Source organism: Mastigoproctus giganteus, chromosome 14 (genome assembly GCF_048544385.1).
Source record: "Mastigoproctus giganteus isolate SK-2022 chromosome 14, ASM4854438v1, whole genome shotgun sequence".
Classification (NCBI taxonomy): Eukaryota; Metazoa; Arthropoda; class Arachnida; order Uropygi; family Thelyphonidae; genus Mastigoproctus; species Mastigoproctus giganteus.
In genome coordinates this window covers 102,281,622-102,295,969 of record NC_143588.1, presented here as the reverse complement: position 1 = coordinate 102,295,969, position 14,348 = coordinate 102,281,622, and the positions used below count along the sequence as shown (strand labels likewise).

The following is a 14,348-nucleotide window of genomic DNA, read 5'->3' as shown; positions in this document are numbered from 1 at the left end:
ACCACTCTTTTGAAAGCTGCCGCACATCTCCCTTTGCTTTTGCATCTTGACTTGCCGCAACACACAGAAAGGCCCATCTTTGTTCTGGAAAGAAGCACATCCCCTTTTGATGATTTCAACCAGAAAATGATCTGGAACTGGTATCTCCCAGAAAGAAACATCACATAAAATTTGCAAATCTTTCCCCTTAATGTCACTCATCTCATTTACAGTATCATGGCTAGAGTCACTTTCAACATTCTCTTCTGCTTCAAATTCTTCCATTTCCACTTCTTGCTCTTCTGCAGATGCATGTTAGCATCAGAAGAATCAGCTTTATAAATTGGAGACTGATGAGCAGTGTCTTTTGATGAACCCTGGCCATCACCTAGTCTTTTGACATATTGAAGCATGGATCCAGCTGGTGTTTCGAGTGATTTATTTCTTGCCTCTTTTGTTTTCCTTTACTGGCATCCAATTGGCCTCTTTGATTTATGCACTCCATGTGGCATGATAGAATATCCCTGCACAATAAAAAAATGACAGATTAGTAATATTTGGAAGGTTCATTAGAAGGTTCAAAAAGTAAATTAGCATAGAGTTTTAGCCTTGTTGGTATATTGATAAAGTACATGTAAGCTGGGCTTACAAAAAATGTTTTTGTGGTTATAACTAACTATAGGGATATTTTTATAAAAAATAATAAATTTCTGCTGAAACACTACACAAAAATTTTATAGACAGTCATTTTGGTGTCACTCCCTCTGATGGTGTCACCCGGTGTGGTCCGCATCCTCCACATCCCACTACTGATGCCACTGCCTCAACCCATAGTTTCTAACAACTAGCATACTTTCTAACAATTTCTGATAGGTGCCAGCCAAGATTTACCTCCATTCCTCCTGCAAAGCAGCTTCTTGAGACAATTCTGGAAGAATGCTGCAACCTAATCTGGTCAACCAATTCATTCCACAAGTGCTTTATGGAGTTCAACTGAAGTCCAGGCTCTGAACCAGCCAATCCAACTTTTTGATGTCAATATCCACAAATAAGTCAAGTATAACATGGAGCATTGCTGTGCTAATATTGACAAAGATCTATTTCAATTTTCCACAGTGTAGGTAGCACAAAATTGTCCAAAAATGTCTATACTGTATGATTTCAGGAACTAACACCAACAGATCTAGGTAAAAAAACAGTCCCACACCAACACACCACCTAAACCGAACTTTATAGTTGAGTCAATACACTCTGAAAGGAAGCACTCCCAGGGTAACTTGCATGCCAAAAAAAAACAATCAATTGAAACAAAACATTGCTAAGCAAGATCCACTGTTTTATAACATAACAGACCCAAGCCTGCACAAGCATATCATCTCAGACATACCAATTAAAATTTTTAAGTCTGAGGTGATAAGCTTATGTAGGGACTTCTAGCACATCATATAGTGTTTGTGGAGAGGTTGTCCAGGTGCTTTTAGTCATGAGGTACCAATTACTTCGTGACATACAATATCATGAAGTCTAATTGCTAACAGAAGAAAGTATTAGATTGTCAGGATGAATTTTTAATAATCATTATTAAAATTAAAAAACATGTTAAGCATTATAAATTGAACAACTTTCTCAAAATTTTTCAAATAACATAAACATTTAAATAGAAAGGGTGCAAGAATATTTGCCGATGCTATCGAGGCAGTGTTAGGTGGGTCGGAAAACTGCTAGCTTGGGGGGAGACAAAGACGAATAGATTAACAGTAGCTACTGGCAGAGGTGAAAGAGATTCTTGCACTGCTTCTATTGGAATGAGCAGAAGCCTGCTGAAAAACAAGATGCAGGATATTTCAGAGACTGCTGGGAGTCATTGCGGTACAAGTAAACACATGGGTTGTGTTAGGGTAGCTAAGAATAGAAATAGGTGTATGTATAGTTGCGTGTACACCAATGCTAGGAGTTTAGTAAATAAATTTGATGAATTTGGGGTATTGCTCAAAACATCAAAGGCAGATATTGTTGGGATATCAGAGACGTGGTGTCACACAGATATAAGGAATGCAGAACTGGAATTTGGGGAGTACAACGTCTACAGAAAGGATAGACTGGATAGGAAGGGAGGAGGGGTTATGCTATTAGTTAAGAAATACATAAAATCCAAGGAAGTGAAGCCAGTGGACATCGCTGGACAATGCAGTGTTGAGTCAATTTGGTGTGACATAAGCATTGGGAGATCAAAATTGAGAGTAGGAGTGTGCTATAGGCCTAATGACTCTGATGAGTATAATAAGAAACTGTACAGGGAAATAGAGTGGGCCAGTAAATCAGAGAGTCTTATAATGGGAGATTTTAATTTCCCAGATATTGACTGGAATTTGGGGGCTGATCACTTACACACTAGCAAAGCTTTTGTGGATTTATTGGATGATTGTTTTCTACATCAGCATGTTCAGGAGGCAATTAGAGGGAGGAATACTCGATTTGATTATCAGCAGTGATTCTTCATGCATTAAGAATCTGCAGATATATTTGAACATATCTCCAAAATGTTTATCACTTAATCCATTGTAACCTCCAAATATAAACAGTTCACCTTTGTATACAAAGGCAGAATGACTCCTCCTTCCCATTGGAATATTCCCTCGTGAGTTTGGATGCACCCAAGTCATAGTTTGAGTATCTAAATATACTATTTGATTACAATACACTTCTTCCTGTGAATGGTATGGTCCCTCCTGATCTCCTCTGCCCCCAAAGATATACATTTTATAATCTATAACAGAAGATGAATGGAAATCTCTCCAACGAGGAGGTGCACCACTAGGTGGCAGTGATCACAGTGTGCTGAAGTGGGATTTACTCAAAGAGGTAACTACCATTAGGGGTAAAGGGAAGGGTTATTGCTTTCATAAAGGTGACTACGATGGACTGAGACAGTATTTAAATTCTATACAGTGGGACCAACTGATGATGTTACCAACAGCAAATGCAAAATGGGAAGCATTCAAAGAACTTATCTTGGAAGCTACTAGGTTTTACATACCAACTAAGAAATATTGTTCAAGGTTTAGGCCTAAATGGATGTCAGATGAACTAATGAGGCATATGGCAGAGAAGAAACATGCATAGGATACATACAAATTAACACATGGCACAGAAACCTATGATAGATACAAGTTGATCTGTAACCTTACCAAGGAGGTTAGGCAGGCGAAGGCAGATTACGAGAAATCTTTGGCAAGGGATGCAAAGAAAAACAGCAAAGAGTTCTTTACTTATGTAAACTCTAGAAGGAAGGGGGATGAATCAGATTGGTCCACTTGATATCGATGGATCAACTGTTGATGATCCTGCTCAGGTAGCTAACAAGCTAAATGAATATTTTGCATCGACATTCACACATGAGGAGTTATTTAGTGAGGGGAAAGCCAGAGGTGTATTCAACTCTAGCAGTAAGCTAGAGAATCTTGTAATAACTGTGAGTAAAGTGGAGGAGAAATTGTTGAAGATAAACACAAGAGAGGCACCCGGGGTGGATGGGATCTATCCAATTATATTAAAGGAGGCAGCAGAGGAAGTAAGCAAACCCTTAGCCATAATTATGAGGGCTTCCTTGGACTCAGGGGAGGTACCCACAGACTGGAGATGTGCAAATGTGACCCTGGTTTTGTTAAGCATGGTTTTGTTAGGGGAAGTCTTGCCTGACCAATTTGATTGGATACTATGATGTAGTCACAAAGGAACTGGATGCAGGGAATAACTTTGATATTATATACTTGGATCTTAGAAAGGCTTTTGATACTGTTGCACATGGAAGACTGCTGCACAAATTGGAGCAGTGTGGCATTGGAGGCAAATTGCTGCTATGGATAAAGGGGTGGCTGAGGGGGAGAAGACAGAGAGTGGTAATCAATGGACACTGCTCGTCGTGGACTAATGTTATTAGTGGAATCTCTCAGGGCTCAGTGTTGGGTCCATTATTGTTTTCTGTATTTATAAATGATATTGATGATGGTATTTCAAGCTTAATGTCGAAGTTTGCAGACGATACAAAGGTAGGCAGGGTTGTCAAGGACACTACTGACACTAAGCTGCTGCAACAGGATCTGGAAAGGTTGAGCAGATGGGCTTCGAGGTGGCAAATGAAGTTTAACATTGACAAATGTAAAGTACTACATATGGGAAACAGCAACCCCAGAGCAACGTATCAACTCTGTGGTACTACACTGACAGTGGTAGAGAATGAAAGGGACCTGGGGTGGTTGTGCAGGCAGATATGAAGTTCTCTGAGCAGTGCAGACGGGCAGCAAGAGTAGCTCATGGTGAATTGTCAATGATATATAGGAATTTTTCTAGCAAGGATAAGGAGGTGATTATTCCCTTGTATAAGGCAATGGTCAGGCCACACCTAGAGTACTGTATGCAGGTCTGGAGGCCTCATTTTAATAAGGATGTAGAGCTGCTGGAACGAGTACAGAGAAGGGTACAAGATTAGTGAATGGAACAAAGGGGTGCTCTTATGAAGAAAGGCTTAAGTTTTGCAAATTACAGTGTCTGGAGACTAGGCACCAGCGAGGTGATCTGATAGAGGTGTATAAAGCCTTGAATGGTTTGAGCATGCTCAATGCTGATGGGATTCTTCCTCTCGCTCAGAATAATCACCTGAGAGGGCATAAATTCAAATTGAGGAAAGACGGATGTAGAATAGACTTGCGAAAATTTGCCTTTAGCCAGCGAGTGGTTGGTTGGTGGAACAGATTTCCATCCCTTGTCATGGAAGTTGATAGCCTAAATAAGTTTAAGGCTCAGCTGGACAGGTATTTTGAATGAACAGAGGGGTGAAGTGGAAGTGGTTTTTTTTTTGGCTGATGCTGTATAAGCTTGCTTTCTTGCATCGAATGCCTCTACTAATGCTAATGCTAAGTACTGCAGATCATCTAGACAAGACTTCAGTTATAGCTAGGACACAGCATGGTTTTGTTAAGGGAAAGTCTTGCCTGAACTATTTGATTGGATACTATGATACAGTCACAAAAGAGCTGAATGCAGGGAATAACTCTGATATCATATATTTCTATCTCAGAAAGGCTTTTGATACTCTTGCACATGGAAGACTGCTGCACAAATTGTAACTGTGTGGCATTGGAGGCAAATTGCTACTATGGATAAAGGGATGGTTGAGCAGGAGAGGGTAGAGAGTGGTAAACAATTGACACTGCTCATCGTGGACTGGTGTTATTAGTGGAGTTCCTCAGGTTTCAGTGTTGGGTCCAATGTTGTTTTTTTATTTATAAATGATATTGATAATGGTATATCAAGCATAATGTCCAAGTTTGCAGACGATACAAAGGTTCCCAGGGGTGTTAAGGACACTACTGGCAGTCATCATCATCATCATCATCATCATCAGCCATTTTCAATCCACTGCAGGATGAAGGCCTCTCCAGCAACTTTCCAGTTCCTTCTGTTTTGAGCACTGGCCATCCATTTACTACTCAAAAACTCATGAATTTCATCTATCCATCTCCGCCTTTGTCTTCCAGGTTTTCTTCTAGCTCCTCTTGGGTACCATTCTGTTATTTTCTTAGTCCATCTGTCATCATGTCTTCGAGCTGTGTGTCCTGCCCAAGACCATTTTAGTTCTTTAGTTTTGATAAGAATGTCCTTTACTTGAGTTTGCTGCCTAATCCATGTGTTTCTCTTCTTATCTAACAGTCTGATTCCCAATATGATTCGTTCCATTCTTCGCTGTGTAGTTCTCAGCTTCTCTTCCATTCTTTTGGTGAGTGCCCAAGTTTCACTTCCATAAGTCATGGTGAGTAGTATACATTGGTTCATTATTTTACCTTTCAGACAAATTGGGATATTGCTCCTCAGTATGTGACTATATTTCCTGAATGCTATCCATCCAAAATTTATTCTTCTCTTGACTTCCAGCCATTTATCATTATTACAGCTAATAACTTGTCCCAGATAAGTATATGACTCCACCTTTTCAGTTACTGCTCCTTCAATCATTATTTCCCTTTCTGTGGCATACTTGTTCATCATTACTTTTGTTTTAGCCATATTCATCTTTAGTATAAAATTCTTACTAACTGTGCATAACTGATTAAGATTTTCCTCTAATTCTTTGGGATCGTGGCCTATGACCACAATGTCATCTGCAAATCGTAAATGGTTTAGGTACTCTCCGTTCACATTGACTCCTTTCTGCGACCAGTCTAATCTTCTGAAAGCTTCCTCAAGGGCAGCAGTAAACAGCTTCGGAGAGATTGTGTCTCCTTGTCGAACTCCTTTCTCGATTTTAAATTTGCTACTGTCTTTGTCTAGTCTAATAAAGGATGTAGCACTCTCATATATTTTCTTCAAAATTATAATATATGGAGTATCTATGCCTTGTCTTTCCAGTGCCCGAAACATTGCCTTATGCTGTATGGAGTCAAATGCCAGGCATAATGGTGTTTTATATTCATTTGCTTTCTCCATTAGCTGTGATATTACGTGAAGGTGATCCATAGTTGAGAATCCTGTCCTAAAGCCAGCTTGCTCTTTCGGTTGATTCTCATCAAGTATTCTTTCTAATCTGTTAGTAATGACCCTTGTGAACAACTTGTAGATATGGGATAACAAGCTAATTGGTCTATAATTTCCAATTTCTGATTTATCTCCTTTCTTATGCAGCAAAACTATGATTGCATTATTCCACTGCATAGGCATCACACCTTTTCTAATGCACTTTGTGAAGAGCCTTGCCAGTTTTTGTGTTATGTCTCTTCCTCCCAATATTAACAACTCTACAGTAACTTCATCTTCCCCCGGGGCTTTCCGATTCTTCATTTTCTTCAATGCACGTTCTACCTCATCAGGAAGAATATCGGGTATGTCGTATGTGTTGCTACTTTGCAATCCATCTTCCCCACTGCTGGTATCATTCCCTCGCTCCTTGTATACTATAGTAGTCTTCTGCTATTTGAATTATGCCTTCTCTGCTGTTTATAAGTACACCATCGCTATTCTTCAGTTTCAGTATCATTTGTGTTTCTGTATTACTGCTCATGGCTGCTGATTTAAATCCTTTGTTTTCCCTTAATGCTTGTTCTACTTTTCTTGTGTTAAATCTTCTTATGTCCTCTCTGAGTCTCTTTCTAATGGCTTTGCATAACTCAGTATACTCAATTTTCTCCCTGTCAGTGTTTTTCTTGTTCTTCATTTGTCGTCTTCGGTTCATCATGGCAAGTGTTTCTTGACTAATTTTTTCTTCTTTGGATTTCTGTTTCCCTATAGGTTTCTTGGGCTTTATCACTTTCAGAAGGTTGTAATATTCCTCGTCGATATCTTGGTCCTGAGCAGTCTGCAGAATCTCAAACTTGTTTTTAAGTTCCAGTACATACTGCTTTTTCTCCTCCTCTGTTATCTCAAAGACCTTTGTATTATTTACTCAAGTCAGTTTTTTTCCTTTCCTTTCCTACATCTATATCAAGTGTACATCTTACCATTCTGTGATCACTTCCAACATTTACCTTATTCAGGACGGTAAAATCATTCACAATATATCTTCTCTTCTGTTAGTGAGGATGAAGTCAATTTCATTAGTTGTTAATCCATTTCGACTCTTCCATGTCCACTTTCTGTTCACCCTTTTCTTGAAAAAAAAAGTGTTCATTACTGACAGTCCTTGAGATTCTGCAAATTCCACAAGTCTTTCACCTCTTTTATTTCTTTTACCAATTCCAAAATTTCCTATAGTTCCTCTTTCTGCGCTGTTTTGCCTTTTTCCAACCTTAGCATTGAAGTCCCCCATAATAATAGTGTAGAGGGTTTTCTGCTCATCTAGAAGACTCTCAATTTCTGTGTACATTTCTTCAACCTCTTCATCATCATGGCTCGATGTTGGTGCATAAATCATTATAATCTTTAGCTTGTACCTCTTAGAAATCTTGAGTATTAGTCTTGACACCCTTGGTGATGTACTTTTGAATTCCAAAATGTTGTTTTTAAAATCTTTATGGACCAGAAACCCAACTCCACCTTCACTCCTTTCACTGTTTCCATTAGTGTACAGCAGATTTCCACTTGATAAACTTATAAGTGATTCATTTCTTCTTCTTGTTTCAGCCAAACCGATGATATTCCAATTCACATTTTCTAATTCCTTTTCCAACTCTAATATCCTGTCTTCACCGATGAGTGATCGTATGTTATAACAGGCCAAGTTCAATTTCCGTGCATGGCAGCCTGGTCGTACCCAGAGATTCTTAGCACCCTCTGCTTCCACTCTGATCCTCTCGCTGTCGTAAGAGGGAGAGTGAAAGCTGCTGGGGACTGAGGGCCATTTGTATTGTTGTGCTCTCATTGCTGGAGGGTTTGGTCTTTTCCTCTTCACGCTGACCAGGCGTCTTGAAGAGAACCACTCTACATGTTCGTTGCCACCTAAGTGACGTAACAGGGCTTACCATCGAGAAGGTGTGCATGAGTGGATTTTAGGGAGGCAGGCCAACCGGACTTCTCCTAAATCTTCTGTAATAGAGAGATATTGGATCCATCAGTGTTTTAGGCTGAGTGTCTGATAACACACAGGACTGGCAGTATGCTGCTGCAACAGGATCTAGAAAGGTTGAGCAGATGGGCTGAGAGGTGGCAAATGGAATTTAACATTCACAAATGTAAAGTTCTACATATGTGAACAGTAACCAGAAAGTAACGAAAGCAACTCTGTGGTACTACACTGACTGATACAGAATGAAAAGGACCTCGTGATAATTGTGCAGGCAGATATGAAGTTGTCTGAGCAGTGCAGACAGTCTGCAAGAGTAGCTCCTGGTGTCTTATCAATGATATACAGGAATTTTTCCAGCAGGGATAAATAGATGATTATTCTCTTGTATAAGGCAATCGTCAGACCACACCTTGAGTACTGTATACAGGTCTGGAGGCCTCATTTCGTAGAGCTGCTGGAGCTTTAAAGCCTTGAATGGTTTAAGCATGATCAATGCTGATGGGATTCTTCCTGTTGCTCAGAATAATCACATGAGAGGGCATAAATTCAAATTCAGGAAAGACAGATGTAGGATAGATGTGCTAAAATTTGCCTTTAGCCAACGGGTAGGTGGTTTGTGGAACAGACTTCCATCCCTTGTTGTGGAAGTTGATAGCGGGGTAAAATGGGAGTGGTTTTTTTTTTTTTTTTTTTTTTTTTGGCTGATGCTGCATAAGCTTGCTTTCTTGTATCATATGCCTCTACTTATACTAATGGTAATGCTAAAGTACACATACTTAAGATAGGAGATCAAAGAGATATGGTATATGCAACAAGTAACGACAATCCCGATCATCGTGTCAACCACAAGTATGGTGCCAATGACCCTACATAACAGCCTAGCAGCAATAGGTCTCCCAGCGAACACCTACAAGGAATTCCAGAAAGTCGCAATCCTAAACACCTGTGGTATAGTCAGAGAGTTCCTCGACCAACAGTAACACCGGACATAACAACAACCACCCTGTGTATGTGGTAGCAATATCCGTTGCGAGGTGGGACCCTCAATCAGGGAGAAATCATATTATAATAATGTGAACAAATGCTAATTGTTGTAATTTTTGATGTTATTTATTCATCGCTTTTTTTTTTGTGTGAAGATTATAGATATGAATTTATGTTATACATATGAATGGACAGGAGAGGTCGCTAGAGATGTAGACAATGGCAGTCTTTAAAAATTTGTTGGTAGGTTAAAAGTTTTTTATGCTGTATGAGGGTAACCAACTATTAACAGCTGTCAATCGTAAAATTCATTTATAAAAGTAAACTTGGGGAATTTGATTGCACCTATCTTGATTGTGCATTATGTTTAATGTAGTTAAAATGACTTAGTGAAATAATAGGGCGATGGTTTGAAGTTAGTTATTTTAGCGGCATGATACCAAGTTAATTAATAGGATTGAAACACTTTTTACATAGAGTTTAAACCTCCTTATTTCTTTTTTTGGAATAATTATAGGGCAAACCTACAGATTTTGGGTACAAGTCGATCTGGTGAGTATGGGCTTGGCACACCTAGGGTCCTGAACTGGATATCATCATTCTTCTCTTGGTGATTCCCTTCTACTTTTGACGCTCTCTCAGTCAGGGTAACTCGGGTAATTTTTTTTTTTTTTTTTGGCTGGTGCAGCATAAGCCTCAGGCTTCCTTGCATCCTGTGGCTGGTAATAATAATAATAATAATAATAAACAATTCTATATAAGGTATCTCCCAGAAACACAACCTCAACCTTATATACTAACAGTGAAAGAAAATCCAGTCTTATTATGACAACATCAACAATGAGGAATCATTCAATGCTAAGGGCAGATCTTAAGGGGAGTGGAATAATTAAAATAATTACCCTCTCAAGATTATTCCTAAAGCTGCTCCCTGTCAGGCGAGATAACCACCCGACATCGAGCAGCTGTCAGGTGGTTTGAGCCCATCTGCCAGGGAAGGCTTCAATTCCCCAAAATATGAAGGCCGTATCTGACAGTGTCCATTGTTCTATGGAAAAGTCCATGGATCTATGTCAAGTAGATAGATCAGATTCTTTTAAATCATTTGAGTTATTTGTCTTCAAGCTCATTTTGTCCATTAGAGGACAAAATTTAATTATGATCAATTAAAAGAAGTTGCATCCACAGGTCAAAGCAAATGAACATATACAGGTTTATGCCTTTGGCCAGCGGGTGGTTGATTGCTGGAAGAGGCTTCCATCTGTCGTTGTAGAGGTTGATAGCTTAAACAGATTCAAGGCAGAACCAGATAAACATTTGGAGTGAGTGGATGGGTGAATTGAGAAGAGTGCATGTGTGTGTTTTTTGTGTTTTTTTTTTTTTTTTTTTTATGGCTGATGCTATATAAGCTTGCATTCTTGATTCATGTGCCCTTGCTAATGCTAATGTGTTTATCCTCTACTATTTATCAATGGTACTGATGAAGGTATATCAGGCTTAATGTCCAAGTTTGCAGATGATACAAAGTTGGTAGGGTTGCTAATAACAGTAATGACAGTATGCTGCTGCAAAAGGATCTGGAAAAGGTGGGTAGATGGGCTGAGAAGTGGCAACTGAAGTTTAACATTGACAAATACAAAGTACTGCATATGGGTAGCAGTAACCACAGAGTAATGTACCAACTGGGTGGTGTTATACTCAGCAGAGATGGGGTAATTGTGCAGTCAGATATGAAGTTTTCTGAGCAATGCAGACAGGCTGCCAGAGTAGGTCATGGGTCTTGTCAATGATATACAGGAATTTTGTGGGCAGGGATAAGGAGGTGATTATCCCCTGGTATAAGGCAATAGTCAAACCACACCTTGAGTACTGTGTACAGGTCTGGAGGCCTCATTTTAGGAAGGATGTAGATTTGCTAGAACAAGTACAGAGAAGGTCAACAAGACTAGTGAAGGGAACAAAGGGGAGCTCTTATGAAGAAAGGCTTAAGTTCTGCAAATTACAGCTTCTGGAGACTAGGCACCTGCAAGGCAATCTGATTGAGGTGTATAAGGCCTTGAATGGATTGAGCAAGCTCAATGATGATGGGATACTTCCTCTTGCTCAGATTACAAACCTGAGGAGGCATAGATTCAAACTGAGGAAAGACAGTTGTAAAATAGATGTGCGGAAGTTTGCCTTTAGCCAGCAGGAACAAACTTCCATCTGTTGTTGTGGAAGTTGATAGCTTAAATAAATTCAAGGCAGAACTAGACAAGCATTTGGAACAAACGGATCAGTGAAATGGGAAGGTTTTTTTTTTGGCTGATGTTGTATAAGCTTGCTTTCTTGCATCATGTGCCTCTACTAATGCTGATGCTAATGCTATTACTAGCAACAAATATAATTTTAGATATGCAGAGCATATCTCATTTTTTAATCAAAATTGAACCTACCTCTGTTCCAAGAAAAACCCTTGTAGATAGAGGTATATTAGTATCAGATGATTCTGTGTCCTGGTCACTTGACTCACTGCCTGATTCCTTTGCTGTTTGTTCCCCATCTTTATATGAAATAAATTATTTCATAAATAATATGCATGATTCTAGAAATGCCTCACAATTTAAATTATCAATTATATGTAATTGGAAAATGTGTAGAAATGTATTTTTAATTATTTATAGAATTGGTATTATTTTTTATTCAACAACATTAAAAGAAAAACATAATTATGTCATTTGTAAAGTATAAATTTTAATTTTAAATGTATAAAGGTTATGCATTTTGTTGAAGAATATTCTTTATGAATATTCATGTTCATCTTTTATTTAATTGGTTATTTATTGCTGTAGTGCTTATATAAAATTGAACAATAATGAAAACCTAAACATGTCAACCTGCATAGAGAAAAATCTAGGTGGAAGTGCTTAGATTTTCACTATTCTCCATTCTGATTCTCCTATCTCCATCTCTCACTATAATATAACGTAACGAGGGATGTTAAATTTCCCGATATTGAGTGGAACTTGTGGGTTGGTCACACACACACACTAGCAAGACTTTTGTGGATTTACTGGATGACTATTTTCTACAGCCGAATGTTAGAGAAGCAACAAGAGGAAGCAATACTATTGATGTGATTATCAGCAGCAATTCTTCATGCATTAAGAGTCTGCAGGCCTGTTCTGCAGGTAAAAGACCTACTGGGTGGCAGTGATACAAGAACTGCAGTTGGCAGAAATGAAGCTTTTCCTGGTAAGAGTACTCTTTTTGTTCCTCTCACTAGTCTCACTGCTCTTCTCTACACCCATTCCAACAGACCCATATCCTTCCTAAAATGAGACCTAGAGATCTGTATATGGTACTTGAGATGTGGCTTGACCGTTGCTTAATAAAATAGATTACACACCTTATGCCTGCTGGCAAATCAATACTTCAAATTTATCAAATTTATTTACTATGTGCCTAGCATTAGTGTACATGTAAATATACATGCACCTGTTCTTACTCATGGGATTTTACTCTTAATTTCTTGTTTTTACTCTTATGCAAATACACGTGCACCTGTTCACAGCCCATGTATTTACTTGTTCCATGATGACTAATGGTAGGGCTTAAATCTCCAACACCTTGCTTTTCAGCTGCATGTTCCAATAGAAGCAGTACAAGAATAATGTTCCCCTCTGCCTGTGACCACTGTCAATCTACTAGTCTGTGTATCCCACCAGGCTAGCAGTTTCCTGACCCACCTAACACTGCCTCGATAGCATCAGAAAATATTCATGCACCCCTTCTATTATAGTGTATCCCATCCCTGTAGAAACAGTCTCACCTGTTAATGAGTATAAATCGTACTCTGAAAAATTCTACCCCATGAGCCTTGCACAGTCTCTTCAGAGCTGAATTTATTGTCAAGCCAAGTACTCCCTCTTATCATGTCTGGGCAAAATTGTTAACACTTTAAATTTCAATCCTAACTCGTGACTATTTCTCAACATTGTTCTGTATTTGTTAATTAAATCCTCAGATTTCCTATCTTAATATCATTAGTACCAAGATGTACATGAATGTCACCTTTTGTGACCTTAAAGATGATAGCTGTTCTACAATGTCATCAACTTTTGCAGACATACCCTGATGCTATTCCACCTCTGCTTTTGGCACAATATGTTTCCCTGACAATCAAGTCATCAACTATATCTACTTCCTGCAGGGCTGTTTTAAGAACTCTTGGTCCCCCCAGCGAATTTCCAAATGTGACCCCTATTCAGTTTAACTTTTGTTTTAATTTTTTCTGGGTCTCTCTTAGTCGCATTCCTAACCCTATGCATTAAATGAGCTACTGGAAACAATGCTCCATCAGCATGCCAATTTTTTCTTTTTAAAATTCTTTTTATTATTCTTCTTTTTTGACCAACAGGACATAAAATACAAAATAAAATACTATATTGGTGAAGACTGATGGGTTATTGTATGACAAATAATAGAACCAGTATGGTGGCCAACTGCAATAAAGCTGACTATGATGCAGTGAATCTACATAATACAATTTGCCAAGCAATAAATTTGTCAACTGGCAGCAGACCTATAACACATCAGTGATGTCACTTTGCATGCTAGAAGTTTTGCATGGAGCGTAGCGGACACTTAAAAATTATAATTATATAATTATAATTACATAATATATATATATTTTATTAATTTATAATCATCAGCCAGAATTAAATTTGTTAATGATTTTTCTAAACATTAATATTTTCGACACTTTAAACTATTTAAAGAAAGCCTAAAATATCATTCGTATATCATTATGTTCCGTGTTTGCGGTGCTTTCAACCACAATATAATAAATGGGACAGAAGGTCTTTTAAAAAATTATTTAAGATCAACAAGTGAGGCCCCCAGTAGGCTG

The 14,348-nt window shown here is 38.5% G+C and overlaps 1 protein-coding gene across 1 annotated transcript in view; it reads right to left on the bottom strand.

Moving 5' to 3' along the window:
• The window catches only part of LOC150075453 (dynein axonemal intermediate chain 3-like), a 69,143-nt gene extending 57,154 nt beyond the window's left edge, over positions 1-11,989 (bottom strand). Inside the window, exon 1 of the mRNA XM_090388909.1 lies at positions 11,893-11,989. The gene's annotated coding sequence lies outside the window, so the exon portion shown is untranslated. The remainder of the gene's footprint in view (positions 1-11,892) is intronic.
• Between the last annotated feature and the right edge of the window lie 2,359 nt (positions 11,990-14,348).